Genomic DNA, 14,863 nt, shown 5'->3' with positions numbered 1-14,863 from the left:
TTTAACTCAATATTTTTAGAGTACATTCTTTTTCTAACCCTTTAAGGACCCATGGCGTAGCTGTACGTCATGGGTCCAATCCCTAAACATGGCGCCCGCTCGCACGTGCAGCGGGCGCCTTAGCCGCAGGGTTTCTGCTATTTTAAATAGCAGAGACCCGCGGCACATGTATGCGATCAGCCATAAGGCTGATCGCATACATCTTAGCCTTTTAGATGCCGTGATCAAATGTGACCACGGCATCTGCGCAGACCGGAAACGGAAGTAGCGTACTTCCCATCCGGTAACAGCTTTCCCCGTCTGAGATCGGGGAATCTGTTACCCTGCGCTAATTGACCGAATCCTCAAGCAGGCTTCAGAGTCTATTAGATGTATATATCAATACAGGCCACTAGGTGGCAGCCTTGTATTGATATAGTGCAAATGAAGTCTTTAATGATGGCTATTTAGCCATCACTGAATACTATGGGCAATCGAATGATTGCCAGTTATTGTCACCCAAGGTGACTTAAAAAAAAAAAGTAAAAAAAAAAAAAAAAGTAAATGTTTTTACAAATATATATAAAAATAAAAGTTCAAATCACCCCCCTTTCCTTAAAATAAAAATACTTAACCAATAAAAAAATAGACATCATGGGCATCGTTGCGTGCGAAAATGCCCATACTATAAAATATAACAATATTAATGGCGTACGGCAAATGCCGTAGCGGGAAAAAAAAAAAACAGCCAATTTGCCTTTTTTTGTCACTTCAACTACCCAATAATTTTTTAATAAAAAAGTCGCACACACTTAAAACAGATCGTCCCGCAAAAAAGTTATAGGGGTCAGAGTATGGTTATGAAAAAAAAAGTTTTTTTTCCTCAAAGGTTAAAAAAAAAAAAATCCGTATTTTAACGCAAGAAAAATTATACAAGTGTGGTATCGTTGGAACCGTACTGACCTGGAGAATGAAGATAACAGGTCAATTTTACCGCATATTGTACAGTGTAAAAATAAATAAATAAAAAACCTTTATCAGAATAGCTTTTTTTCCCAATTCTTCCCCATTTGGAATTTTTTTCCCGCTCCCTACTACATAGTATGAAACCGTAAATGGTGCCATTAGAAAGCACAAAAAATAAGCCCTCATAAGGCTATGTGAATGGAAAAATAAAAAAGTTAGGACTATGGGAAGGCGGGTCCTTACGTCCCAGGGTCCTTAAGTAGTTTAAAATGTTTTTGGCTTTTATTCATTTTCATTTTGGCACTGCTATTCAATTGAAAATATCATCCTTCTATAGCAGTCAGCACAGAAAGATAAAACTCCTATATAGTTAGGGATCCAATAGTTTACCGCTGCTGCGATCTGAAGATGTTATGTTAGTAGATTGGCAGAATTCGGATAACAGTATGAAAGCTCTGTTGTTCTCTTGATGGGCCTAGATAAAAATGCCCATGGAAGAGAATGGTCTGACTGAGAATGTCAAGCGAGGCTGTTTGCCCTGTTAGAATTTCAAACAAAGGAAGAAATTGAAGATCCAGGACAGGAAGTAGAATACATGGAGTGGCCTCAAAAAATTATATTGCAAAAAAGAAAATTACACAGAATATTGAAATTTTGATGGTAGTGTCCCTTTAAAGAAGACCTGTAGTCTGAAATGGAGTTTTCCAAAGCAGACATCCTGTATAGTCAGAAGCTGTTCTAAGCAGAGGACATTACATCTGTGTTGTAAAGTTCCCATTAGTTGTGATTTTTCTCCCGTGGCTTGCATTATATTCCTAGTTTTGCCGGCAGTATGTCAGTGCCATGTAGTCTGCTTTTCTGCTACTAATCTTGAGTGACTTTGAGGTTTAAATTGAAGGTTATCCAGACCCGCAGTAGTTGCATCTACGGTTTGGAAGAAAGAAGATTGATTATATGATGTCTTGTGTGAGGCCGCTGTTTATTTTTCTTCATCTTCGGCCTTCTCACTTATTTCTGCTCAGAATTTGTTTTATGCTTGGGTTTTATTTTTCCTCGGCACAATTTGTATTGTGTATCAAGCTTTACATCAAAGGTGTGTTATATTTTAATGTATTTCTGAAAGGTTTTTTCTTCTCGAAGACCGATCGGGATGAATATGAACATGTATAATAGTTTATTGGAGGGTTAAAAACTAGCCTAATATATACAAGACATATACAAGATGCACTAGGATTATAAACATATGAAACTTAAAAGAACTGTCACCAGTTTTATGCCCTATCTGAGGGACCCTGATTCAGTCCTGGGGCGCTTCCTTTTTTTCCCCCAGCTTTCTAATCTGTTTTTATTTTCTGATTGTAGATTTTTATAATTCCATTTCCTGAATATGATTATGGGGGGGGCGGCCATCTTTCCCAAGCTGCTGGTAACAGCATTTAGAGATCTGCTTTACAGCAGCCACCATGGGCCACAGACACTATGGTGTGGGGAGGGGGGGACCTCATTGACTTCCATGGCAGAATTTTCTAAGCATGCTCTGAGACATATGCAGTGGTCATTTTACAAGCAAGGATTCAATACGATGTGACATCACCTATTGTAAATGGTAGACCTGGTGTTTTATGTATAGGTGATATCTGTCATTGTAGTCCTGCCTTTAACGATAAGGAGATTACTACTGAAAAATGATCTGTACAGACCAAGAATTGGCACCTGTTATTAGGTTTAGTGACCAGTGTGAAAACTATGGATATTTAATTTTTTTTTTTTTTTTTTTTACTATAGTGACCTAGAAAAAGAAACATTGCATCACCAAAAGTTCTTTAAAATTATCTTTAACATAAAAACTTGATTTAAGCAATAGGTCATATTCAATTTATTGTCATTATACCAAAACAAATTTGTACAGTATAAGGGAACCCTATCAGGCCACTTCTCCAGCAGTAATAAAAAATCTGATCAGTGGTGTTCCCACACACAGCACCACCACTTTACCATACATTGTAGAGGGGCTGTTCCTGATATTGCAGCTCAGCCTCATTTACTTGAATGGTAATGAGCTGCAACTAGGCCATGTGACCAATGAACGGGACATCACTGACCTAGGAAAAGGCTGGAGCGCTGATTGGCAGGGGTGCCAGAAGTTGGACCCTCACCAATCAGATATTGATGACCTATCCTAAGCATAGGTCCTCAATATATAAATCATGGAAAAACCCCTGTGAAGGGACTCTTTTCATCAGTTTTATGCTGCCCTATCTGAGGATAGCATAAACTGGTGAGGCCTCCTGCACACAAACGTGTGCGCCCCGCGACCGTGCTGCGGCCCTCAAATTGCGGGCAGCAATGCATGAACATCGACTGTGGGGCAGCCGCAGCGGTTCGCTGACCCATTCATTTTAAAGTGAATGGGTCCTCAATCCGCCCGTTCTGCAAAAAGATAGGACATGTTCTATCCTTTTGTGGAACGGAAGTACGGGACGAAACTGTAGTGCTACCGTAGGGTTTTGTTCCGTGCTTCCGTTCCGCACCATTCCGCATCTCCGGATTTGCGGACCCAATATCGCCACGTCCGAAAAGTCCAAACTATTAAAATATAAAAAAAATCTCCTATGCGGTGAACGCCGTAACAAAAAAACAAAAAAAAAAACGCAGATTCGCCATTTTTTTTGTCATCTTGTCCCCCCAAAAAATAGGATAGGACTGTTTGATTATGGGCCGGACGTTCCATAAAATGAGGACTGCACGCAGCTTTTTGGCGTTTTATTTATTCGCGTGGTATCGAATGGTATCGAGTATTGCAATACTTTTTTTTTGTATCGAAATCGAATCAAAAGTAGTGACAACCCTACTATTGAGTATGTGCAGTGCAACGAGTGGAATACATCACTTTGGATCTTTTCACTACTGATTTTAAGAAAATTGGAAAAAAAAAGGTCTCTGTCAGGCCTATTGCACACGACCGTAGGTGTCCTGTGCCCATGCTGCGGACCGAATATGTGGATCGGCAATACACGGGCGCCGTTACACGGGCTTCCTTCTCCCCTGTGCTTCTGAGGGAACACTGAGCACGCTGAGAGCAGCTTATGCCATGTTCTTTGATACTAGGCTGTGCAGTAGCGCAGCCTAGTATCGGTAAAAGGCAAATCCCGGTATTGAATCGATACCGGTACAAAAGTATCGATTGGGTATACTTTTAATTCGATACCCAGTGCAACCCTACTCAGTAGTCCTCATATTCATAAGCTCCCAGCTCCAACCCTGAACCTCCCTCCTCCTTTTCCTGCCGGTAGTTTAACAGTAAACAGGGAGAAAGCTGTCAATCATCCCCAAAGCTCATGAATAGCGGGACTCCAGCACTCAGGTCTCACGGAAAAAAATGACTGACCAAAAAAAAGTAAGTGAGCCTGCCTTGAAATCACGGACTGTCACTAGTTTATACTGCCATACAAATTAGTATTTTCTAGAACGGTGTGTTCGGACAGAACACTAGCATGTGTGGGAAGCCCCCGACTTTCCCCTGACAGATGATATCGGGAGAGATAAGGATCGGGCGATATAAATATTTCCGCCCAAATCTTTTGTTCTCCCAGGAGATAAGCCATGACCAGAAGTGTCTGGCAGCAGCTTTCTCCACTCTCCACCCATAGAATACACATACATATTCAGCCAAGCCGAATGGGGAAGTTGGGAGAGATAGCTGTCAACCGAAATATTGTTCAGCCAACCGCTATTGAATATGCATGCAGATAATCCCGGCACTCGCTTTCTTCAGTATACTTTTATTATCACATCAGTTGTTACATAAGGCGCGTTTCGTCCCATCCAGGGCCTTTTAGGCTACTTTCACACTAGCGTTTCACGGATCCGTTTGAAGGGCATTTCAAACGGATCCGTCAATAAACTGACTAAACGGAGCCAAACGGAAGCCATTCAGACGGATCCGTTTGTACGGATCCGTCTGTTTTACGGATCCGTTTCTCACGTTTGTTTCCGTTTTGTCATCCGTTTAGCGGATCCGTTTTGGAAGGAAAAGCATCTCTAGGTTCCATCTTCATGTATTCAGATCTATAGGGTTGTCATGCTCCTATATTTCTCCAGGGCTATCTTGTTGAAGTTCCAAAGCTGGTCCGGCTTTGATAATGGACCACACCTTTCGGACTCTTGTACACGACTACATGCACTTAAAGATGTATAGTGTTCATTAGCGGGCCATATGTCCCTGATCGTCACTGATCGTGCATACAGGAGTACAGAGCATCATGATGCTGACTATGTTGTGCCGCAAACTGGGCTATTGTCCCGCACTCATATGATCTATTAGTGCAAGACTATATCCCCGCGGGCAGCTCAACTTGCACAGGATGATTGTACACTATGATGCTGTGTGCTCTCGTGCGCACGATCAATGCCACTACGGGACATAGGGCCCGCTCACGGACCGTATGTCTCTTGGGGCATACAGTCGTGTGCAAGAGGCCTTAAAGGGGTTTTCTCATCTCATACAATGGGGGCATACCACTTTAAGATATACCTACATTGTCTTATAGGTGCGGGTCCCACGGCTGGTACCCTCACATATATTAAGAACGAAGCCAAGAAAGTGGATGAGGTCGCACTGTGCTGCCGCCCTCCATTCACTTCTATGTGAGAGGCGGGGATTAGCGCTTGGTGGTGGACGTACCATGGGAAAGGTGTCCTACAGCAACAGTGCTCCCCGCTCCGTTCTCGATATAGGTGCGGGTCCTACCAATGTTTACCCACACCTATCAGACAATGGGGACATATTCAAGTGAAATCCCCCCATTGTCTATGTGAATACCCCTTTAAAAACTGTATGTCCCTTGCGTGTCCCTTGTTGTTATCACACTAGTTATATTGGCGTCATCGGGAAATCATTAAACGTTAAAATCACAATTTATTAATGAATTCCTGATGATGCTGATGGACCGTGACTCCCACAAGGGCTCATATGAAAGGGCACAAGATTGAACAATGAACAAGCATTTGCTTGTTCATGTGTCAATCATAGGGTCTACGATCAATAAAGAGCCAAAAGATAGCTCATTATTGATGGTCATGTTTGGGGGCGGTGCATAATTTCCTATGCCCCGTTCTCTTGCATGATCTTGAACTCATGCAACTGCTCGGGCGTCATTGAGTCCATCAAACTGATCATGCTTAGCCCATAATGGTAGTTTGGGCTGCGTTGAATCGCCGACTCCGCCCCCTCCCAGCGGCGAATCAAGTCAGCACCAAACTCCATCTGATGTTGGGCAAAACCTTCTAGAGCGTCGGAAACGACCTCTACAAGGTTCGCATAATCAGCTCGATTTGGCCTACCGGATCTCTGCCTGCTCACCAGGGCTCTCAAATTTTGACGAAAACCTAAGAGCCTCTGTTGAGCGGAGGGACCCGGTAGGGGACTCGGATTATCCTGAGCCGATGCATGAGGGGCAGGAGGGCTGGCGCTGGCGATCTGTTCCGGTTCCGCCTCAGGAGGTTGGTCAGGCTCCCGAGTGCTGCTGGCACTTCTGTAGAAAAAAAAGGAAAGTTAGGAATTGTTCTTTAAATAAAACATCCATGTTCTATGCTATGTCTACCGTATACCATAGGGGGCTGGCCAAAACGGGGAGCCAAACGCTACCCTGTCTCAGACAGCCCCTTACAGTCAGACGGAGAGAACAGTTGTCCATCTGACTGTGGGGGGCTGGCCAAAACAGGGGAGCCAAACGGTCCACTGTCTCAGACAGCCCCTTACAGTCAGACGGAGAGTAAAGTTGTCCATCTGACTGTGCGGGGCTGGCCAAAACAGGGGAGCCAAACGCTACCCTGTCTCAGACAGCCCCTTACAGTCAGACGGAGAGAACAGTTGTCCATCTGACTGTGGGGGGCTGGCCAAAACAGGGGAGCCAAACGCTACCCTGTCTCAGACAGCCCCTTTACAATTTATTTTTTGAACAGTTGTTATAAATATTTACCTTTTTGGTGCCATTGCCTTTCGTAGGAACCCCAGGGCCGCCGTATGGATGTAGGTGGCCCCTGAGGTTCCTCCGGAGCCACTCGGGGCCTGAACCTCCTTGTTGTAATCCCTCCTGAAGCGGTCCCGGATAGATCGCCAACGCGTTGTAACCAGTTTGACTATCGAAAAAAACAATAAAAAATAAAATCAGCATGATGAAAGGAAAAGAACAATATTTTAAAGTATTAAAATACATATTGTTTTACTTACCATATTTCTCCTGAGCCGCCGCATCGAGATCCCCCCAGGTCTCAAAAACTTCAGCACAGATGTCCCTCCTGAACCGCTGGGTACCACGATGATCTGCGTGGTCTCGGTCGGAGTGGTCCCATAATGCTGGACGCGCCTCCACCAGTTGGATGAGGAGCAGGTTATCTATGCTCGGAACCCCGAACTCCTCATCTTCCCTGGTGGAGCCTACGGAACCCTGAAAAAAAGGAAATACAAAATTTAATGTAAATCCTAATACAAAATGCTAATTAAAACTACTTAATTCAATACTTACACGTCTACGACCGCCACGCTCATTCCCGCGGACTCTGGAGGCGACTGGGGGATCCTCGATGGCGGCTCTAGGTGCAGATTGCTAAAAACAAATATTTTTTTTTTAGAAGACTGTACTTAAATAAATAAAAAAATTACGATATCTATATACATATATATATATATATATATATATATATATATACTTCTTGACAGCCCCGGTCCCGGCTTTGTCCACCTCCCCTGGACGCTGGCGATTGGGCAGGTGAGCTGGCCATAGCTGGAGAGCCCTCCGCAGATGATGAAGACGAAATCTATAATAAGAGCACATACTGATTAATGCAACGAATCAAACAGTAAAAACTCCAAGTGTTGATTTTATACTTACCGGCCACTGAATACGGCGGCGCCTTCTGGGTGGGTCACTCCAGTCAACGGTTGTCTTCTTTGAGGACATCTGTACGCAACAGAATACCAGACAAAATGCAGATAACGTTAAAGGAACTTGTAGAGCACTATTTCCTCATATATCAACAATTTTTTTTTTTTCAATACTTACTTTTTAAAATATAGATCTGGGCTTGCCCACCGCAGATATTTTTGATTTTCTTTTTTCTTTTTTTGGGAACGACCCTAATAATAAAATGATTAAAAAAATGAATTCGACAGGAGCCATAATCCCCCCCCCCCCCCCAACTGCCATAAACACCCCCAGAGACAGCAGCCCCGCATAGTGAAAGCACCCCCCCACAATGACATCAGGCCCCCAGTTCCAAACAACCTTTCCACAGTGCCCTCAGCCCCCACAATGCAAGCAGCCCCCACAGTTCCAGCCACAAACACCCCCGCAGTGCCAGCAGCAACCACAGTTCCAGCCACAAAAACCCCTGCAGTGCCAGAAGCACCGCACAGTTCCAGCCACAAACACCCCCGCAATGTCAGAAGCACCGCACAGTTCCAGCCACAAACACCCCCGCAATGTCAGAAGCACCGCACAGTTCCAGCCACAAAAAAAACTGCAGTTCCAGAAGCACCGCGCAGTTCCAGCCACAAACACCCCCGCAGTGCCAGCAGCAACCACAGCTTCAGCCACAAACATCATACCATTGCCAGCAGACCCCCCCCCCCCAGTTCCAGCCACAGAAGCCCCCCATAAAGGCAGCCCACACCACCAGTGCCAGCGGCTCCCACTGTTCCAGACACACACCCCTTCTCAAGTGCCAGCAGCCCCCCCACCCTAGAAATAGAGAGATAGATAGTAAAAAAAGAAAGATAGACAAACAGACAAAACTTTATACTTACCAGTCTCACCAAGTCGATAATCCAAAATGGCCGACGATGAGGGGGAGGGACAGGAAGTTACTGGGCATGCGCAGAGACGTGAACGGTTTCTAACGGATCCGTGTCAAAGCGGAGCCAGGACAGACGGATCCGTCCCCATTGATTTCCATTGTAAGTCTGAACGGATCCGCACGCCTCCGCATGGCCAGGCGGACATCAAAACGCTGCAAGCTGCGTTCGGGTGTCCGCCTGCTGAGCGGAACGGAGGCTGAACGCTGCCAGACTGATGCATTCTGAGCGGATCCTTATCCATTCAGAATGCATTGGGGCAGTACGGATCCGTTCGGGGCCGCTTGTGAGAGCCTTTGAACGGAAGTCACAAGCGGAGCCCCGAACGCTAGTGTGAAAGTAGCCTAAAAAGGATGCGATCGACATTATTGCCGGTCACAGACATTTAGCCCCAGGCCTCTGCTGTTTGAAACAGGCTAAGGCGCTCGAGCGCGGGCACCGTATTTAAAACCCCTATTTACTCAAGTACTCAAGGCGTTAATCTTTTTGAAAGACAAGAAGTGAGAAAATATTAATCAGGCAACAACTATTATTAGTATTATTCCTACTTTACTGTATTGGTGATTGTTACACCTCGCATACCTTTTCAGCGGTGTTCTTTTCCCCCCATTTAATTTCACTTTCAGCCTTTAAAGGGAACCTGTCATCAACTTTATGCTGACCTCACTCTGGGCAGCATAAATTAGTGACAGAAATGCTGATGTCAGCGGTGTGTCATTCATGAGCTAAAAGTAAGTGGTTGCTGAGAACCAGCATCATAATCATTGTAACCCAGGCCTTGAAAAGAGTCAAATCTACTTGAGAAGAGTCCTGGTTATTCCTAATCTCCTGCTCTCTCACCGATCTGCTGATGATTGGCAGTTCTCTCCTAGAGAGAAAGGGAGAAAACTAGGTAGAAGACGGTCAGTCATCAGCAGGTGGGCAGGAGAGCAGGACTTCATGAATAACCAGGACTCTTCTCAGGTGGCTGTGACTCTTTTCCAGGCCCAGTCTGCAATGATTGTGATGTTGGTTCTCAGCAACCACTTACTTTTAACTTATAAATGACAGACCGCTGAAATCAACTCGCCTGTCTCTACATTTTGCTGCCGTTAGTATGATGACAGGTTCCCTTTAAGTGGCTGTTAGGAGATAGATGCAGATGGTCTAGCGCTTGTTGACAGGAGATTTGTTTGCTGCTTTGTTCACTTTCTCACATTCCCATAGAGTATCCCACGTCTATAGATGAGCCACGTCTACTGCGCTGTTGTAGTTCTTTATTCTGACAAGACCTCTTTAATAGTCGCTGAGTACACTGTTCTGGAGGAGGGGGCTATTGTGTAGGTTGTGTATATGATCATTCGTTGGGACTGGTTAGTTTAGGCTTGTCTCTGTGGCACTCAGTGATGATCTGCACCACTTTTAGAATATTATTTAATTGCCATGTCATCTGTTAACAATAGCGTGCAGACATCTCCCTCCGCCGGTACAGAGTGCACGAGACAAGCTGCAGGGCCTGTCGTGAACTGCACACTTTCCAATAGGTTTCCATCAATGCCTGGACTGCGATGCATTACAGTAACTGCCCATGGCTGTCAGCTTTCATCTCCTGTGCCCTCCCCCAATCTTTTCTGTTCACTTATATATCTCTCCACGTCCACGTCCGTTTTCACTTCACAGGTGTGCCCTGTCAGGTTTAATAAGTGGGATTTCTTGCCTTATAAATGGGGTTGGGACCATCAGTGGCATTGAGGAGAAGTCAGGTGGATACACAGCTGATAGTCCTACTGAATAGACTGTTAGAATTTGTATTATGGCAAGAAAAAAGCAGCTAAGTAAAGAAAAACGAGTGGCCATCATTACTTTAAGAAATAAAGGTCAGTCAGTCAGCCGAAAAATTGGGAAAACTTTGAAAGTAAGGGCTATTTGATTATGAAGGAGAGTGATGGGGTGCTGCGCCAGATGACCTGGCCTCCACAGTCACCGGACCTGAACCCAATCAAAATGGTTTGAGGTGAACTGGACCGCAGAGTAAAGGCAAAAGGGCCAACAAGTGCTAAGCATCTCTGGGAACTCCTTCAAGACTGTTGGAAGACCATTTCAGGGGACTACCTCTTGAAGCTCATCAAGAGAATGCCAAGAGTGTGCAAAGCAGTAATCAAAGCAATAGGTGGCTACTTTGAAGAACCTAGAATGACATATTTTCAGTTGTTTCACACTTGTTTGTTATGTATATAATTCCACATGTGTTAATTCATAGTTTTGATGCCTTCATAGTCATGAAAATAAAGAAAACTCTTTGAATGAGAAGGTGTGTCCAAACTTTTGGTCTGTACTGTGTGTGTATGTATGTGTGTGTGTATATATATATATATATATATATATATATATATATATATAATTTTTTTTTTTTTTTTTTTACAAAAACCTGATAGCTTTTGTATTTAAAGTTTTGATGTCACTCCATGTATTCTGCTTCCTGTTCTGGCTCTGTAACTTCCGCTAGGGCTACACAGTGACACTGGTCTCAGCTAGAGTTGCAGTGAGATCACGCTCTGTATGCGCAGGTAGAGAAGATGCCGGGCGCGATTATGTAAGGCGGGCGCATGCGCTGTAGCGAGACTGAAGCCGGCTGAGTGTACGAGCCGGAGCCGGGATCGCGCTACAGCAGCCCTTTACTATGCATGCGGGCTGAGAGCGCGGTCCCGGCACTGAGATGCGGCGTGTCAATCAAGGCGGCTGGAGGCGGGGAGAGCAGGATTGGAGACGACTAGGCCGCTGCCCCCTTGACTTCAAGCCTGACTTGAAGCACGGGGCAGCAGCTGAATAAAACATCGATTTCTCAATGAGGCTAAATGCTGGAAAACGAAGAAAAAGTGCAATAGGACACTACTATGTAGCCTTATAAGGTACTCTGAACAGCTTAATAAGCGATTTTTTGGTGACAAGTTCCCTTTAAATGCTGACTGGTCCTCTCAAAGAGGTTTCACGGTTTGTGTATAGACCATATGTAAATGTTTCTGGAAATTTTCAGAATTGAATATATGTGACATGACTTAGTGGGGCACATACTTTTGTGGACCTTTTGCCAGTCTCAAATGACTGCTTAGGGTAAATGCAAAAGTACCATCAGTGAATGAACCTTGCCAAATCTCATGTACAGTTTTCTTATTTAGTACTTATTTAGCTGAAATCGACGTGCCGTGCAGATTTTAAAATCTACAGCATGCCAACAGTTTCTGTGGATTTTAGGGGAAATATCATCCATTGCAATGCAAAGGGTGAGATGGGGGCAAATCTGTGTCAAAATCCGCAAGTAACACGTCGATTTTGGTGGGGATTTGGTGTAGAAAATCTGTTTGTAACCACGCATCGTATGCAGGTACCCTTACAGAGATGATATATTGGGCACAACTGAGCTGTGAAAATCAGATATCATATAGTACATGACAATCTCTTTCTAACAGAGCTAGAACCAGCGCTGTACCTCACATGGATCCAGAGATCTCCCCATTCATTGCTCTGGTAGATTTATATCAAGCTGGCAGCTGAAGGGGAGTGTCTTTTGTGCTGCAGCTCAAGGGGCGTGTCCATGCTCTCCCAATCACAGCTCAGGAGGCAGTTCAAGGATAAAACTGAGCATGTGCGGCCACCTTAGTGAGCAGGACAAAGAAATAAGAAAAAAACAAACAACAGGTAGCGCTATACTGATACATTTTATGTAATAACTTAGTGTCTATGCAAAATTCAATTACATGCAATTACAAAAGTATTCAGATCCAGGTGCTGTAGAATATTTTTCGTGGGACAACGCTTTTAAAGGGCATCTTTCATCAGATTTGTATCTATTAAACTGGCTGACCTGTTACATGTGTGCTTGGCAGCTGAAGGCATCTGTGTTGGTTCCATGTATGCAGATGAGCCTCTAGGAGCAATGGGGGCGTTGCCGTTATTCCTAAAGGCTCAGCTCTCTCTGCACTTTAATAGGACCAGGCAGTGTATATGTGATTATACCTGGCCTTGTCAATCAAAGTGCAGGGGAAGCGGCAGTTGCAGAGAAAGTGGGGCCTCTAGGTGTAACAGCAACGCCCCTATTGCTCTTAGAGGCTTATTTGCATATATTAAAACATCACTTTTCTCAGCAATGTGGGCACATATGAACATGGGACCAACACAGATGTCTTCAGCTACTAAGCGCACATGCAACAGGTCAGCCAGTTTCATTGGTACAAATCTGCTGACAGATGCCCTTTAACCACTTCCAGATCGGGCCATTTACCCCCTTCCTGACCAGGCCTAATTTTGCAAATCTGACATGTGTCACTTTGTGGTAATAACTTTGGAACGCTTTTTCTTATCCAAGCCATTCAGAGATTGTTTTCTCATGACACATTGTACTTCATGTTAATGGTAAATTTGAGTCAACATGTTTTTAACTTTATTTATTTAAAAAAATCCAAAAGTTAACAAATTTGAAACCATTCACTGTTTTCTAAATTTGAATCTCGCTGCTTTTAAGACAGTGATACCTCATAAAATATTAATTAATTAACATTACCCATATGTCTACTTTATGTTGGCATCATTTTAGTAATGTAATTTTTTTTTTTTAGGATGTTAGAAGGTTTAGAATTTTAGAAGCAATTTTTGAAATTTCCAAAGTCAGCTTTTTTAAGGACCAGCTCAGTTCTGAAGTCACTTTGTGAGGCTTACATAATAGAACCAACCCATAAATGACCCCGTTTTAGAAATGACACCCCTCAAACTATTCAAAACAGTTTTTAGAAATGTTGTTAACCCTTTAGGTATTGGAATTAAAGCAAAATAGGGCTGAAATTTTTCCTGGAACAAAGCAAGGGTTAACAACGAAGCAAACCTCAATATTTATTGTTTGCAGAAACACCCCATATGTGGTCATATACAGCTGTTTGGGCACACGACAGGGCACATAAGGCAGGGAGTGCCATATGGTTTTTGGAGGGCAGATTTTTCTAGAATGGTCTTTGGGCACCATGTTGCATTTGAAGAGACCCTTGAGGTTCCCCCACAGTCAAAACCCCCAAAAAGTTACCACATTTTGTAAACTACACCACGCAAGGAATTTTTAAGGGCTGTATCAAGCACTTCCCTCAACAGGTGTTTCATAGAAATTTTTTATACTTGGGTGTGAAAATGAAAAATGTAATTTTTTTATTTTACAAGAAAATGGTGCCTCAGGCCAAAACTTTCTTTTTCACAATCGATAACAGGAGAATATCCCCACACAATTTGCTACCCACTTTTTCCTGAATACAGTAACACCCCAACTGTGGTCGTAAACTGTTATTTGGGGATACGCCAGGGCTCAGAAGAGAGGGACCAGCATCTGGATATTCTAACATGGAATTTTTTGTCTGGGTTTTTAAGAACGATAACTTTTTTTTATTTTTTGTTGAATGAGCTGCCTGAGGGTTTATTTTGTGCGGGACAAGCTGTGGTATTGGAACTATTTTGGGGTACATTTGGCTTTCTGGTTGCTTTTTATCTCATTTTTTGGGAGGTGGAGATAAAAACTGGTGTAATTTTTTATTTTTTTAATACTGATACTTAATGGGGTAGATCATGTGATATTTTTATAGATCCGGTCATTACGGACACAACAATACCACATATGTCAAATTTTTATTTTTTTACTTTTTACACAATTAAAATATTTTTGGAAAAAAAAAATCATGTTTTTGTGTTGGCATTTTCTTAGAACCATATTGTTTTCATTTTTCTGGCTATAGTTTTGTGTGAGGGCTTGTTTTTTTGCAGGACGAGGTGATGTTATTGCTACCATTTTGTGGTACATACTACGTTTTGATTGATATTATGTTTTTTGTGAGGTGACTAAAATAAAGCTGTTTTGGCATAATTTGTATTAGTTTTTTTTACACCTTTCACTTGATGGGTAAGGTAAGTGTGTTGTTTTGGTACTTACCTGCCGATCCAGTAGCTGTTCACGGTCTTACCTTTCCCTTGCTGCTTGGCCTGTGAGACTACTTGGAGAAAAAAAAAAGACTATGAACAGCTACTGGATCGGCAGGTAAGAACTAAAACAAC

The 14,863-nt window shown here is 43.4% G+C and overlaps 1 protein-coding gene across 2 annotated transcripts in view; it reads left to right on the top strand.

Moving 5' to 3' along the window:
• KIF16B (kinesin family member 16B) overlaps positions 1 to 14,863 on the top strand; it is a 355,224-nt gene that overhangs the window by 183,360 nt on the left and 157,001 nt on the right. The gene's annotated exons all lie outside the window — the stretch shown is intronic.

Source organism: Bufo bufo, chromosome 4 (genome assembly GCF_905171765.1).
Source record: "Bufo bufo chromosome 4, aBufBuf1.1, whole genome shotgun sequence".
NCBI classification, from domain to species: Eukaryota; Metazoa; Chordata; class Amphibia; order Anura; family Bufonidae; genus Bufo; species Bufo bufo.
The sequence above is the reverse complement of the archived record's forward strand: the minus strand, read 5'-3'. Positions and strand labels throughout refer to the sequence as shown.